Below are 16,553 nucleotides of genomic sequence, written 5' to 3'. Positions count from 1 at the left end.
GAACTGGAATTCTTTTTCCAGATGAGAAAATTCAGATTTCTGAGAGATTAAATGACTTGCCCAAGGTCACACAACTAGTGATGATAGAGCCAGGAATGATTTCAAAGCTCTTGACTTCTAATTCATGGCTTTAGCTTTTGGCAGCCTGCAAACTCACATCACAGGCTACCTACAAAGATAGAAATGTGAATGATCCTAACTTACAGTCAGAGCTATGTTGGCAGGCCTTTGTCATCAGCTCCTTTCAAGTCTGTAGGAAGAAGGCCTGCTTCAGGCCCAGCATATATCTTCTATAATTCAGGGTGCTACTAGCCAATTGCTAGGTCACTCCAGCAGCTGTGAGACTGGAAGAGCAAAATTATGGTGTTAATGTCAGTATTTCTGCTACAGATATGCAAGCAAACGACAGCATGGATGGGGACAGTGCCTACCCCAGAGGGTCTGACCTATAAGCCCTCATCTGCCACAGGCCAAAGGGGTCAGGATTCGTAGTATGACAACTGAGAAGGAAGAGTTATTCTCAGCTTAGGAAGATTTAGCCTACGTTGCCCCAAAAAGACAACTCTCACTGAAAAGCAACAGAAAGTCAAATGATATGTATATCCCCAATCCCAGAACTCTAGGCAAACTGAGTAAAGCAATGTGGTTTTGTAAAATCTGGTTTTAGAGTCAGATAATTTTTGGATTCAGATACCAAGTCTTCCACTTACTAGGTCTGGTAGTCATTTGCACAGCCCCCCAAATTTCTAGCTCTGCCTTCCAGGCATATGATAGGGCTACACTTCCTAGCTTGCCTGTGGTTAGGTAGAGTCATAGGACTAACCTTGGCAAATACATTGTGAGAAAAAGGGACATATATCACTTCTAGGCCAAGCTTTTATTGCTGCTGTGACACTCTCTAGAGATGTCTTGTTCCTCTAGTACAGCAATATTTGTGATGGTTGCTGCTCTGCAGCCTGAATCCCTAACAACGATGAGTAGGGCCCTCCTGCTGGCTCACTGTGAACATGTGACACAAGCCAAAAATGAACCTTTGTGTTTTAAGTCACTAAGATGTGGAGGTTGTTTACTACTGCAGCATAATCTAGCCTATCCAAATTGATACATTAGCTATATGATTTTTAGTAAGTTACTTAGCTTCTCTGAGCATGAGTTTCTGATGTTTAATATAAGGATGCACACCTTTTTACGACTGTGAGGATTACCAATAGTTTATGTAAAGCAGCTCACAGCTCCTAGCACATATTTGGTCCCCAGGCAATGTTATCTATTACTATTACAAAACAGTCAGGGAGAAAAGCAGGTGGAAGCAAGATATCCTTAAGCAAATCCATAGCTCTTAAACTCTCCTGAGCCAGTCACCTAGACATAGAGCTTTGGCAGCCAGGAGAGCCAGATAGAAGGAGGCCCCTGAATGCCTCCAGTCACTTGTTCATTCTTTCATTTTGTAAATATATAGTGAGTACCTACTATGTGACAGACACTGTTTAGGCACTGGAAATATAAGAGAAACAAAGTCCCAGCTCTCATGGTCTTTACCTATACCACCTAATGCATTTGAATGGCTGTTTTTTGGATTACCTAATTGTACCCTCAGAGGAAACAAAGAGCCTGGAATTTGATCCTTTGCATTTTAGGTGGTTTTAATTCCTTGGAAATATTTTTGCATATATTAACAGACTCAATTCTCACTGCACTTTTACAAATAGGCAAGGATGTTATTACTGTATATATTCACAGGTGCAGAAATTAAGGCTGGGAAAAATTAATTATTTTGTTTTTTTTAGCATAAGTGGCAGTGCCAGATTTAGAATCTGTACTCTCAGTTTCCTCATTGAGGGTCATGTTCTTTTTTTTAATCCCAGGTTGACAATAAAAACTTGAATCACCATCTTGCCCAGGGATACTCCTAGATAACATTTTTATTAAAGTACTGTAGGTGAAATATAAGAATGGAGTCTTTCTGTGGTTATAGTAATAATAAACCATCACAAATAGGATTTTAAACAGAGCTGTCCTATACCAAATTCTCCCTGCTAATGGGTCAAATTTCAGAAAGTTCCTACTTCAAACTCCATGTGTGGAGAGAGACCTAAGCACACATTTAATGTAGATGATCTTACCACCTTGGTGCAGTATGTAATAAGAAAAGACCAACACAAATATTTTCTGGCCTCCTGGTGTCTTTATTGTTAGAGTAAATGTCCTAGAAAGTTAGGCCACACCTAGTTCCTCACTTATAGCTCAGTATTTTATTCTAAGCCCATGCCTTGAAAATCCAACATGTCAAGGATCAATTCAAATGTCATCTTTTATGAAACCTTCTTTAATTGCCTTATCAAAAGTGATGTCCCATCATCCTTCATCTGCATCTTAATCCGGTTCCTATTGTATCCTAAAGTCATATCCAGATGGTAGTGAAACAGACAGACTGAGCTGTTGTTCCACATAGGGAAATGATGGAAAATAAAATGAGAAATACAGATTGAGTCAAATTGTGGAGGTCTCTGAATGCCAGACTAAAAAGTTAGATTTTCCTCTATAGGCAAAAGTAGCTGCTGGGAAACTTGGAGTGTTTACAAAATATAAATATAATCATATGATCACTCACCTGCTAAAAGAAAGAGAGAAGGTAGAATAGAAATCGGGTTTCAATAATGTGAAATGAGAGTCTAAACAGTTACTTTTGTCTTGGGGATATTTTTAGATTTACATTTGAATACTTAGATTTGTTCCAAATCTGATAAACAAGCTGCAAGTGAACACCTGAACCAACACTTGAGAAACTGTGCAGTGTGAGAAACTGTGAAACCTCGCAGGAATTCTCCTAGATCACTACTCTCTCCTCGATCACTACTTTCCCAGCAGATCAGAGAACTCCGAAATAGAAGTACTCTTTCCACAAAGTTAAGAAGCTGAATTAACTAAATATTGATTGGCTTTGAAGAGGGAGTTTGTATTCACACAGATGTCATTATAATCACCAAGGGACCCTGGGCTTCTTCAGTTGGCAAACCCATCATTCATGGCAACCAGCTAACACCTGAGACCTTTTCCTAAGTAGTGTGTGAAATTCTGAGGTGTTCTCACTTCTAACGTGTTAGACACACAGACTGCTCTGCATGAGTTGAACCATGAGGGTTCGGAAACGGGGCTTTCGGCATCTCCCAAGTGAAAAAATGACGACTCCTCTCCACCAGCACCGACTCCAACTCACCAGCGCGGCTTGGCTGGCACCGCTTCACGTCCCATCTCGCTGGAAGCCTGTCCTGACAGAAGCTGTTGCTCTAAACCTACGCGTTGTCACGAATCTGGCCAGATCTTTGTGGCGCCGAACCTTTCGGTCAAACGGTCGCCATTTTGTTTGTGCCGCGCCTGTTCCAAGAGCCACTTGCGTCCCGCCCAGCCCCGCAAACGCCTCTCTCTCTCAGTCATCCAGCGCCCCTCTATGGTACGTCCCTTGTACTACACATACCGTAATTTCGCCGTCCTCACTGCTCCGCAGTCCTCCCCAGCTACTCTTTGCTATCCTCTGTGAGGAGAGCACCAACCTTAAGCAAACCGCATTTGGCACGTTACCTATAATAGTAATCTTCAAACTTTTTAGATTATTTACTCCCAAAAGATTGAAAGTTAAGTATCCATTCACACATTTTTAACTTCTGTCCTTTAAAATTTCTCATCATAAATTTAAATAATTGCAAAGGGGGATATTTCCAGTGCACTGTAAATAGTAACATTTAAAAACAAAACTGTTGCATCTCTTTATAAATCTGTCAATGAAATCTAAATGCCACAATGATTTGTTACCCGTTCATGGCGCCTGGGTGGTTCAGTGGTTAAGCTTCTGCCTTCAGCTCAGGTCATGATCCCAGGCTCCTGGAATCGAGTCCCGCTTTGGGCTCCCTGCTCCGCAGGAAGCCTGCTTCTCCCTCTCCTGCTCCCCTTGCTTGTGTTCCCTCTCTCACTGTGTCTTTCTCTGTCAAATAACTAAATAAAAATCTTCAAAAAGAAAAAAGAAAATGAGTAAACGAACACTTAACATATATTTTACACTGTTACTTTTTTTTTTTTTTTTTTTGAGAGCGAGAGAGCCTGAGCAGGGGAGGTGGGGAGGGGCAGAGGAGAGGGAGAAAAAGAATCTTAAGGCAGGCTCCATGCCAGACCTGGGGCTGGATCTCAGGACCCTGAGATCATGACCTGAGCAGAAACCAAGGGTGAGTGCTTAACCCACTGAGCCACCCAGGTGCCCACACTTTTGCTTTTTCAGTCATCAAAGAGAATACCCTCATAGAATTTGCCCAGAGAAATATGTCTCTATGCTCTATTGATCCCCCTGTCATAGTTCTCTACAACAAAAAATATGTTATTCAAATATGTATTTATGTTTTTAATTTCCTTTACCCATAATTCTCTCGTTTATAATTTCTTCTAGATTGAGTTAGCCATTAAAATTATTACTAGCACATGACTGTTCCAAACATAAATATATTTAAAAATTTGATAATTATTTAATTAAAAAGTAAAATTTTACTAGACATATATCTTTTAAATAATATATAAACATAATATATGTTACATATTATATATTATACATATGTACATTACAAAACATATATTATGTATTTTACAAAATACCTCATAGGAAATGTAGAGCTGAAGTTGCAATAGGAAGGCCATCAGAGCGACGACAATGTTTTACGAGGTTCAGAAGGCAGTGGCAACCTCCTTGATTTCTACAAAGACTCTTCAGTGCATATGGGAGAAAGCCCCAATTCCAGCCAGGGATTAGAAAACCTCCCAAATGGAACCTAAACTTCTCTTTCTAGATTTTCTTATTGCACTTTCCTTTACCAAATGCTCTCCTTTTCTGCCAACATATGTTTTTCTCATTTCTGTTTTTTTTGCTTTATATGAGAACCTCTCCCCAGACAATGCAGCATTCAGACTCAGTAAGGGATTCAGAAATGATGGGAGGTATGCGTTTCTTTTGTCAAGTGGTGGAAAGGTGATTGTGAAAGGAAAGTTGGGAAAGAGAACTAGAATGACATCCAACTTAGGCTGATCAGCTTTAGGAAAAAGTGAATGTGGAGCTTTAGGATTTAGAAACGTATTCCCTAAATCTCTCTCAACCCACTCAAGGCCTCCAGGAGTTTCTATGCACCGGAGGGGTACAAGTAATCCAGTTTGTTGACAGTTGATCTAAATAAAGGATAGGTATTTGGATTTCAAATGGCTCAACTGATAGGCATTTCCTGGATAATAAAGTACAAATAAAACAGCTAGAAAAAGAGAAATAAGCCCTTATTGAGGCCTGACTTTTGAATCAGGCACTGGGCTAGGTGCTTTCACATACACTATCTGATTTCAGTCCTTACAATAACTCTGACAGAAAGATGGAGCATGTATGAGCTTCTTCCACAACACCGACTTGCAAATATTATCACATCCTTTTAATGTTTTAATTCAAATCAAATTTGGCTTAGCCCCACCTGAGATAGCTAAAAATCAGCCACCACTTAATTTCCTCTCTCCTCTCCACAGCAATGTCTGATTTTCAGACCAAAGTTCTGGGTGGTGATGGTCTTGTTAGAAGGGAATGCCTAATACACAAAGAAATTTAATTCCCTTAGGAATTAGGCAGCACAAAACTCCGGGACATAGGGCATGTGGAATGTGCCAGAGAAAGGGAAAATTACTTTTTGAACCTCCCATTTTTCTGTAACATTGAAACCAAACAAGATGGCAGTTAACATCTAAGTAAAACTTCTAGTGGCATAGTTACTATTATCCGCATTTTAGAGGTGAGGTGAGAAAACTGAAGTTCAAGGAGTTTAAGCAATTTGCCTAAGGCAGGCAGCCAGGAAAGGCGATTGATTTAGAATGGCCTTGCTCCAGTGTTAACCCTTCCCCTAGTTAGATATGGGAAAGTTTGCTTTCTTTCCCCCCTCATTGCTCTGCAGCTGTCACACATGAGTTTGGAAAGCAAGGCAGGCCTTTTCAGTAGGTCTGTGTGAATATACCTGTAAGCGGAACGCTGGAGCCTTGGTGAGCTTTACTGCTCAAAGATAAGACAAAAGTGAGATGCTTCTGTGCCAAGCGCCCTCCACTCTTCTTGCTTCCTCCATGGACATCTGTGCTTTTGGTTGGCAGTAAAGTCACTTGATCCTACTGGGTCATTCCATTGGAAAACTTAAAGCCAAGTGGCAATCCAGTCATTTCCTTTTTGATTCTGTCAGTGTTCATACAGTACAAACAGCACAATGAACCACTACTACATACCCAGAGCCCCCACAGTCTGGCTCTGTGGTGTTCTTTGATCCAGTCTCTCCTCTTCAAACCCCTAGCAAAAGATCTACCCTCCACCTGAGCTTAGGGTAGAGTCCTCAGACAGTAATTCAGGTTCCATGTTGAGCCAATACCTGATTGTCTTCTAATCAGCCCCCTCACTGTGGTCAGAAGAAATATTCTAAAGTCACAGAATTCAATCATTTTTAAGATTTAAGACTTTGAATACATCATCCCTGAGAGAAAATCTCATCAGTGTCTTCCTTTCTACTATTTCAATTCAAATGTATTTTTATTTTTTTTTAAAGATTTTATTTATTTATTTGAGAGAGAGAGAAACCACATGAGAGGGGGGGAGGGTCAGAGGGCGAAGCAGACTCCCTGCCAAGCAGGGACCCCGATGCGGGACTCGATCCAGAGACTCCAGGATCATGACCTGAGCCAAAGGCAGTCGCTTAACCAACTGAGCCACCTAGGCGCCCTCAAATGTATTTTTAAACCATTTCTATCTGCTTGATGCCATAGGGTATATAAAAATAAAATGCTTGCAATAAAGCTGGGGATCTAAAATGTTTAAGAGGAAGCAACTTAAGTTTCTTGGTAGCAGAGATGGAGTTTTCACTCCTTGTAATCCTGTGTGTTGGCAGAAAAGGAGAGCATTTGGTAAAGGAAATTGTAATTAAAAAAATCTAGAAAGAGAAGTTTAAGCTCAATCTGGGAGGTTTTTAAATCCCTGGCTAAAGAGTTAGCCCTTTCTCCTATATGTACTGAAGAGTCTTTGTAGAGAGCAGGGAGTTTGCTACTGCCTCTGTACCTTGTAAAAGACTGCCTTCCTATTGCAACTTCAGCCCTACATGTCCTGTGAGGCATTTGGTAAAATATAGAATAAGAAAACTCTGTCACGAAGGCAGATATGTGTGTGTCTTTACCTGGGAAGGAAGCTTCGGAGTTACTGCAAAAAAATCTGAGAATCCATATGCACAAACTGTGCTATCTGTAAAATACATAAATAATATCTCACATATACAAGTACCACTATTTTCAAAATGTATGTAGATATAAATAATATTGGAAATGCTGGAGAATGAGCAAGAAGTGGAACAAAGAAAACTCCAAGTCATCCCACCTGAGGTCATTCTCAATTAGCCAATGACCAGCCAAACCCCAGGCATGTGAGCAAGCCTAGCCAAGATCAACAGAGCCACAAAGCCAACCCAGAGCTGGCCACAAGAGTGAGACCAGCTAAAAGAAGCTAAATCCTTATTAGATTAGTTGACCCCCACAGACTCACGTGCATAACAAATGGTTATTGTTATGTCATTGAAGCTTTGAGGTTGTTTATCATGACAATAGATAACTGAAACTACCACTTACCAGTTCTGTAACCTTCAACTATAAAGTGAAGGTATAAAGGTACTTACTTCAAGGATTGGCATGAGCACTAATTGAGACAATATGCATGAAATTCTTAATACTGTCCTGCACTCTAAAAGTGGTTAACGGTATACCGAGAACAAGAAAGTGAGAGTGAGAATGAATGAGAGAAGGGATGTGGGAAGAGAGAATGAATTCCTGCTACCCCACCGCCTTGACCTCAGGGGCATTACTGGGTTTTAGCACAAATGGCATAACATTGCCAAGATCAATTTTAAGCATTTAAATAAAACTTTGCTGAAGTTCTCAGATCACAAAAGGGAATTAGAGTAAAATGAAGCAAAATAATCTGTCTTCCAGAATATCTTCAGCTGTGTCTTCCAAAATATCTTCTATGGGAGTACTGCTTGGTATGCACCCTCTGCCTCCAGATGGAAGTGAGAATCTTTCCTCACCACTCAGGAAAGCCCCTGAACCCATCTCAAAGTCCAGACTCACTGCAGTACCTGGGTGTCTCAGCTGGTTAAGCATCTGACTTTGGTCCAGGTCATGACCTCGGGGTCCTGGGATTGAACCCCATGTCAGGCTCCCCACTCAGCTGGAGTCTGCTTCTCCCTCTCCCTTTCCCTCTGTCCCTCTCCCACTCATGCACCCTCTCTCTCTCTCTCTCAAATAAATAAATAAAATCTTCAAAAACAAAAAGAAAGTCTAGGGGCGCCTGGGTGGCTCAGTAGGTTAAGCGTCTGCCTTCGGCTCAGGTCATGATCTCAGGGTCCTGGGATCGAGCCCCGCGTCGGGCTCCCTGCTCCGCGGGAAGCCTGCTTCTCCCTCTCCCACTCCCCCTGCTTGTGTTCCCTCTCTCGCTGTCTCTCTCTCTCTCAAATAAATAAATAAAATCTTTAAAAAAAAAAAAAAAAAGAAAGTCTACTCACAAGGAGGTAGACTTAAAAGAAGCAGATGTTTTCTTCCTGGCTAAGAGGTGCCTCCCCAAAATTAGGAGAATCAGTGTCCTGTCAGAAGCATGGTCCCTTCCACAGATGATGTACTCAGAGACCCACCCCCCCCCCCCCTTTAGAAGGATCCCATTACCTAGTCACGGTAGAGTGGCCTTAACAAAACAACCATGTCCGAACACAATACAATAGTTTATATACCTGTCCAAGATGTGTGAACAGGCAGAGCACACTGGGGAGATGAGCTCACAGATAAAAGACAAAACAATTCTCACAGAGCATTCGTCCATTATGTCTTCTACCTACAATGCCAGGTCCCCTCTCTCCCTACTATTTTCATCGTTTCAAGCTTCAAAGCCATCCCATTTCGCCTGTTTGAAGTTTTCTCTGATCGTCATCCCAGTTCAAACTCCTGCAGGAGTTTGTCCATAGAGCAATCACATAGAAGAGGGGGAAAATATAACTCTGATGGTCAGAATCCCAGCTATGCCTCTCATCAGTAGTGGAATCTTGGGCAAGTTGTTTAATCCATCTAAGCCTGTTTCCTTACCTAAAAATAGAGAATGTAATAACACCTGCTTTGAACAATGATGAAGTAGGCTATTAAAGTACTTAGTACAACCTGGCAGATGGTAGATGTTCAAGAAATGTTAGATATTATTATTATTGTTGTTGTTGAAATAATTATTTCGCAGTATGTGATGATGCTAGCAGAATATTTGCCACACAGTCGTGAAATATTTTATTATTATTAATTAGTAATCACTTTATATTCTATATTTTTTACTTTTCCTGTAAGAGATTCTTAATTCACACTTTCGTAGTGAGTCACTTATCCATCTTATCCCCCTAGTGAGATTCTAAGTTCTTGAAGACCCATCGTTCCAAAACATCTTATCTGTAGAGGGCAGAGAAATTTGAGGTATTCAGAGTTTTAGTGGTATTTGCTCTGTGGTCAGGAATTGCTAACCTCCCTACTAATGAAAGAAATACTGTCCTTGAATGCAAGTCCAGCCATGCTGCACTCTGCAGGCTAACTGTATGGGGGACACAGGGTCTCTATTGCCCTTAGCAACCAGGAAGAATTAAGTTAGTGTATCAGATCTCCAGCATTCCCTAGGCAGGCAAGACAGACAGACAGCCTGGAGAGGAACTGTCTTTAAATAAGTGGTAACTGGGAAAACAAGCTCTTTCTGCAGTGTTAATAAGTATGGCAAACCCCAGATAGCCTGGGTGCCCAGGTCCTGGGCAGAATTTTGATTTAGGATTCCTTTTTCCCAGTGAGTCATAACTGTCATGGTCCTAACACCTGTCACCAGAAAAAGGCAAAATCAGTGTAATCACCAGAGCAGTTGCCCCAGAAATACATTCTTTTAGCAGTTTGGTTGGAAGAAGTTCAAGAATGCAAGTAATGAGCTGATTTCAAATGTGAAGCGACCACAGTTGGCCTAAGTGCTGAGCTCTCTGAATTTAAGGGAGAAAGGAAAGGAGAGACAAGTTATTTTATTAACAACAGCAGGAAATCACATTATTCAAGACTCGTTTAGTAATGGGTAAAATCAGCTCTGATGCCAACATTTCTAGTCCAGAACTATGAAAAAAATTATTGGATTCCCCAACTGAGAAATTAGTGATGGGGTTGGCCAGATAAAAAGACAAGAATTGACGGCCAAAAGAATAATTATCTGGGATTATACCCACCTTTTAAAATAAAGCCAGATGAAAAGATGACAAAGCAGCCGAAAGGTCTTTAGATGGTAGGGTGGAGGTTACAGTTGACAGCATGGTAATATTATTTTCTTGTTGTCCATGTTATTAAATTCCTTAAAGGTCATATAGGCCATTTGATGAAATGAAAGCCATAAACCAATGCAGTCATCTTGTCCTAAACCATCAACTTTGAAATTCCTGTTGCTGATGGTCCAATTTCTTTGAAATCATTTTAGCAAATCAAACTATAATAAAATCTGACTCCAGTTTTGATGTCTAATCTTTAACAACTTTTAAGCCTTACCTCTCCTGCTTCCCCTTGTACTCCACAACTGGGCAGGCCATAAGGCCCACATATTTTTTTCCTTTGGCACCAGCAGAACATTTAAACCATGCAAATAATGGCCAGCGGTTAATACTTATCCTGGCCCCATCCCCAAATCCCAAGGTCACTTGTTTCTCCTGTCACTCAAGCTGTTCCAGACAGGCTTGAGTATCTGCCTTATTCTCCCTCAGGAAGAAAAAGAAATAAAAGGCATATGGATTAGAAAGAAAACTTAAAACTGTCTTTATTTAAATATAGCACAACCTATAGGAAATCCGAAGGAATCTACCTAAGAGAAACTATAACTAATACATGAATTTAGCAAGTTTGCAGTTTGTATGGTCAATATTTTAAAAATCAATTGTATTTCTATCAAGTAGCAACAACTGGAAATGGAAATTTTTAAAATTTTCATTTATAATAACATCAAACCATAGAATTCTTAGGTATAAACTTAATAAAATATATGCATGACCTGTCACAGAAAACTATAAAACATAGCTAAAAATTTTTGAAAGACATAAATAAATAGAGAGATATACTATGCTTATGGATCAGAAAACTCAATATTGTTAAGATGTCAATTCTCTCCAAAGTAATTTATAGATTCAATAAAATTCCAATCAAAAATCCAAGCAGACACCTTTTAGAAACTGACAAGCTGATCTCCAAATGTTTATAAAAATACAAAGGAACTAAAACAGCCAAAATAATTTTGAAAAAAAGAATAAAGTTAATTTCAGGATGTACTGCAATGCTACAGTAAGCAAGAAAGAATGGTGTTGGCATAAATTTAAACATACATGTCAAAGGAACAGAATTAAAATTCTACAAATAGACCCTCATGTAGATAGCCAATTGATTTTCAACAAATGTTCTAAGGCAATCAGTGAGGGAAAGGAAATCTTTTCAACAAACTATGCTGAAATAACTGAATATCCATATGCAAAAAAGAAAACTCTTTATGTTCTCCAATATGCAAAAATTAACTTGAAATGGATTGTAGAACAAAACATAGTTTTAACAAAAGCTAAAACTATAAAATTTCCAGAAGAGATCATAGGGGAAAATCTTAGTGACCTTTGGTTAGGCAAAGTTTTTTAAATTGGATACAAAAAGCATAAAATATTTAAAAATAGAAAGATTGGATTTCATTAAAATTGAAAACATTTGCCCTTCCAAAGACAGTGTTAAGAAAATGAAAAGGCAAGCCACAAACTATTATATGAGCAGATATTTGCAAAACATATATCTAATGAAAGACTTTTACCCAAATTATATTTTTAAAAATGCTTACAATTCATTAGGAAGAAAACAAGAACAAAGGAAAAAAGATTTTGCACAGACACTTTACCAAAGGACATATATGAATGGCAAAAATTTCTTAACATCATTAGTCATCAGGGAAATGCAATTAAAACCATAATTGAGGGGTGCCTGAGTAGCTCAGTCAGTTAAATGTCTGACTCTTGGTTTGGGCTCAGGTCATGATCTCATGAGTCCTGAGATTCAGCCCTTCGAGGACCAGCTCTGCGCTCAATGCTCAACGGGGAGTCTGCTTAAAAGATGCTCTCCCTCTGCCCCTCCCCCTCCTTTAAAATGAACAAATAGGGCACCTGGGTGGCTCAGTTGGTTAAGCGACTGCCTTCGGCTCAGGTCATGATCCCAGGGTCCTGGGATCAAGTCCCACATCGGGCTCCCGGCTCAGTAGGAAGCCTGCTTCTCCCTCTCCCACTCCCCCTGCTTGTGTTCCTGCTCTCGCTGTCTCTGTCTCTGTCAAATAAATAAATAAAATCTTTAAAAAAATAAATAAATAAATAAAATAAAATAAAATAAAATGAACAAATAAATCTTTAAAAAATAAATAAAACCATAATTGATTATACCACTCATACTCTAGAACTCTAGAACTCCTAAAATCAAAAAGACTGATAACCTAAGTGTTGGCAAGGATGTAGGGCAACTGAAATGCTCACAAATTTCCATTTCTTATAATGTTAAGCATACATGTGACCCAGCAACTAAGATTTTAAATATTTACTCAAGAAAAGTGAAAATACATGTTTACATGAAGACTTGTGCTCATATATTCATAGCAGCTCATAAAAGCTGAAAAGTGGGAGAAAAATATTCACCAAACGATAAATGGAATATATACTTCGTGATGTACTCATGCAATAGAATATTATTCAGCAATGAAAAGAAAATGACTACCAATAAACACACAATGTGAACGAATCTCTAAAGCATCATGCTAAGTAACAGAAGTGAGACCAAAAAAAGAAAGAAAAGAAAAGAAAACTCTACATACTGTATGACCTCATTTACATGAAATTCTAGAAAAGGCAGAAGTATAGTGAAAGGAAGCAAGTCAGTGGTTAATGGAGCCAGGGAATGGGGAGAGGAGATGGATTGCAAATGACGCAGGGGACCTTTTTGTGGTGATAGAAAGGTCTTATATCATGGTTATGATGGTTGTTACACAACAGTAAATTTTGTCAAATTTCATCAAATTGTGCATTTCATCCCATGAATTCTATTCTAAAAATCTGTTCTAAGGATAAATCTTTGATATGTGGAAAAAATAAGCCAAATAGTATTTATTGCATTTTTTTAAATAATAGAATAATGTCCAATCGGGAATAATGTCAAATTGCAAGAAATTTAATAAAATAAATTATGGTATATCTACAAGATGGATTGCTATAAAGTTATTTAAAAATAATGGTGTTGATGATATTTAATGACACAGAGACATATGGTTACTTTCAGGTAGATAAAGATAAAGTAGTATGCCTATAGTCCATTTATTATCCATTTATGTTATTGTTTCATGTATGTATATATGTATATATACATATCTCAATATGTATATATACATATATTTAGATCTCTATAGATCATTAGAAGGTTATGCACCACGACTTTAACTGGTTGTTTCTTCATTTTACTTACCTTTATTTCCTAAGTGTCTGATAATAAATATGCATTTCTCTTGAAGTAAGAGAAAAAACAAGTTACTATTTTTAAAAATACATATTCTTATGGCCTAGATAGAAAAAGAGACATGTAAATAGCATAATACATGATAGAATGAAATAAGTAGCCATAGAAGGTGAGGGAGAACAGACTGTGTCAAGTATAGTTTCATACCAAAACTGGAACCACGGCACTCTCCAACTTTCAGACCATGACCATGTTATTCTCTCTGAGACACTGAACCCACTTTCTAGACTCATGATCGTTTTCTCTCAGAAGATCCATGATCCTTGGCTGCCACTTTGTCCCTCATCCCAGTGCATCAGACAAGTAAGTATATTGATATTTGAACTTCAGTTGTGGATTAAATTCAATTTTCCTTCCACAACAAGTCAAAGATATACCTGGATACCTGCAGGTCAAAGACAATTTCCAGAGGGCCCCTGAAAATTCCATGGTAGAGGACAAAATGCTGAGGGGAAAGAGCACCTCTAAAAGGCATTGTATCCTCAGTGCCTGACACACAGAAGATGCTTAGCAATATTTGCTAATTATTTACTGGATATACTGAGAATAAAAGCATGAGCTCAAGATTGTTTTGGCTGCTTATCGCCCTGACTTAATCTGGGAGGACTTCCTGAAAGAACTGGAATTCTCTGGTTTAAAAGCAATGTCTGCACACCACTTCCACCCTTGTTACTCTTACATTTGGAGCAATTCCAAGACAGAAATGTTTTCTGTTAGTCACTAGGACGCTTTCCATCTCACCAGCTGGGATATTTATACACTAAACCTATTTCCAGTGTTTTCTACCAAACTTTGCTAGTAGTGCTGAGGAGGGCTGAGCAAGTCAAGCAATGAGCAGTTTGGTCTAAATTCTCCAACTCTTTCTCAATATTCTGGATTCACTAAAACCCCAGACATATTCCTAACTGGCAGTTTTGTATGTTACTTTTCAAACTCAGTGGATTTTCAACAAAACTGAATCCCTGTTGCAAATCTGTTTGTGTTCTATTCCATCCAAACTCAACTTTGCCAGAACCATCTAGGGTTTCTAGTTAGAAGCCTCCAAAGTCTTGTGTCTAAGGAAAGGATAGCAGGAAATCCCAATTTACACGTAAACAAACTAAGAGTTTAAAATCCAGTATGAATAGAGACTGTAGTATAATAAAATCCAAATTATAAATTTTAATTCATGGTGTAGAAAAATGAATGCAGACTAGGAGTGGGATATTAGTCCAAAATCTGCCTTTATGGCTGTTTGATTAAGGCAGGTCACTTAAACTTTCTGAGAAACCTCAGTTTCCCCCTATACTGTCTAGGAGAGCTGGTTTCTTTTATTTGGGTTACCAAGTTCCTTTCAACTCTAGGATTCTATGATTTTATAATGTTCCCTTACAGATGCTCAGGGAAGGCAGTCATTTGGCAGGATGCTTCCCCAGTCCCTGCCTTGTGTCATTACTTGTCAGTGTGTACAAAACCAATAAATAACCCATTGGTTGCAAGAAAAGTATGTGTTGGATCAAGCTGATATGTCTGCTCTCTGCCTTTTGGAGAGAACAGAAGAGGCTTTGATGTTGTCAGAATGGGGCCACATTTTGACCTTGAGACCCTTCAATTCCAAGTGGCCTCCATTGCCAAATACATGAAACAATTATTTACAATTAAAGAAGCATTCTGTACCTCTTTCAAAACTGCCACAGTTTTTTATTTTTAAAAGAAAAACAAAGCATAATCCCAAAGATTAAATCTCTTACTTGGAAATGGAAGAAAAAGGCACGCAACGGCAAGGGCGGAGGGGGTGGTCCTGGAACCTTCTCTTTATATACTGCTCCTGTTTAACAGCAGGTAAGGGACAGGGTAAGTGATGTAGCCAGTCTGCATGCTACTAGGAAGTTAACCCAGATTTCTGGTTTATAATGAAGAAAGCTTAGACATGAAACAGATATGTGTAATCCTGCATCATACCCAAAAGTCTTGAGGCCTTTCTCTGCTTAACCCTGGTCTCCAGATCAAACCTTTCCTTGGGCTGAGACTTTATAGTGGCCCGTGGGATTGGTGACGTACAAAATGCAGCACAATTCCTGTCACATGAGAATTGTTGCTTCCTTTCCCCTTCCCCAAATGTGCTGTACAGATATCCAAAGGCCTGCCTTCTTCCACATTCAGTCAGTTCTTTCAGAGTAGAATGACATTTTCTGAAATGTGTCCTATGAAACTCTAATCCTGACAAATAAAGTGACACGTACTAAGAAGTTTGAGATGTGCTGCATAATCTTCTCTTGAGGTTCACTTAAAATATCAAAAGCTCTAAGAAGTCCCCCACACAATAAATGATGCTTTTGTTATTGGCCAGGAATGGCAAAGGCGACTGAGCACTTTATTTCTCTATAGATAGTCCATCTTTCCTGGTCCCAAACTTCCTCTCTGACTTATCCGCAGCCCGCCCCACCCCCCCACTCCGGCCCCACCGCCACCACTCCCAGCAGTTGGAAATAATCTCTCCTACTCTGAACTAGATCTTTATTTGTATTTGTCTCATAAACTTTTTAGTTTGTTTTCTGTTTTATAGATATACATAGATACGTTTTATCTCTCCTGATTGCCTGTACACTGCTAGAGAACTGAGTCCTTGCTCTTCAGTCTTTATCTACCATAGAAGACCTTGTAAATGTGGTTAATCTATACATATTTGGTTGAATGGGTCAATCAGTCTAGGGACTAGCATCTTCTAAATATTTGCACCTTCAATTGGTAAATAACAATGGAATCTACACAAATTCTCAAGTAGTTAAAAAAAATCCTATACTCAAAGTTAAAGTTGAAAAATGAAAATATTACCACTAAGGGTAGAAGCATCAAACGTCTCCTTTCTTTCTCTCCTCACTAATTCAATTACAAAAAAACTGGATATCATGACTCTT

Source organism: Neomonachus schauinslandi, chromosome 7 (genome assembly GCF_002201575.2).
Source record: "Neomonachus schauinslandi chromosome 7, ASM220157v2, whole genome shotgun sequence".
Classification (NCBI taxonomy): domain Eukaryota; kingdom Metazoa; phylum Chordata; class Mammalia; order Carnivora; family Phocidae; genus Neomonachus; species Neomonachus schauinslandi.
The sequence above is the reverse complement of the archived record's forward strand: the minus strand, read 5'-3'. Positions refer to the sequence as shown.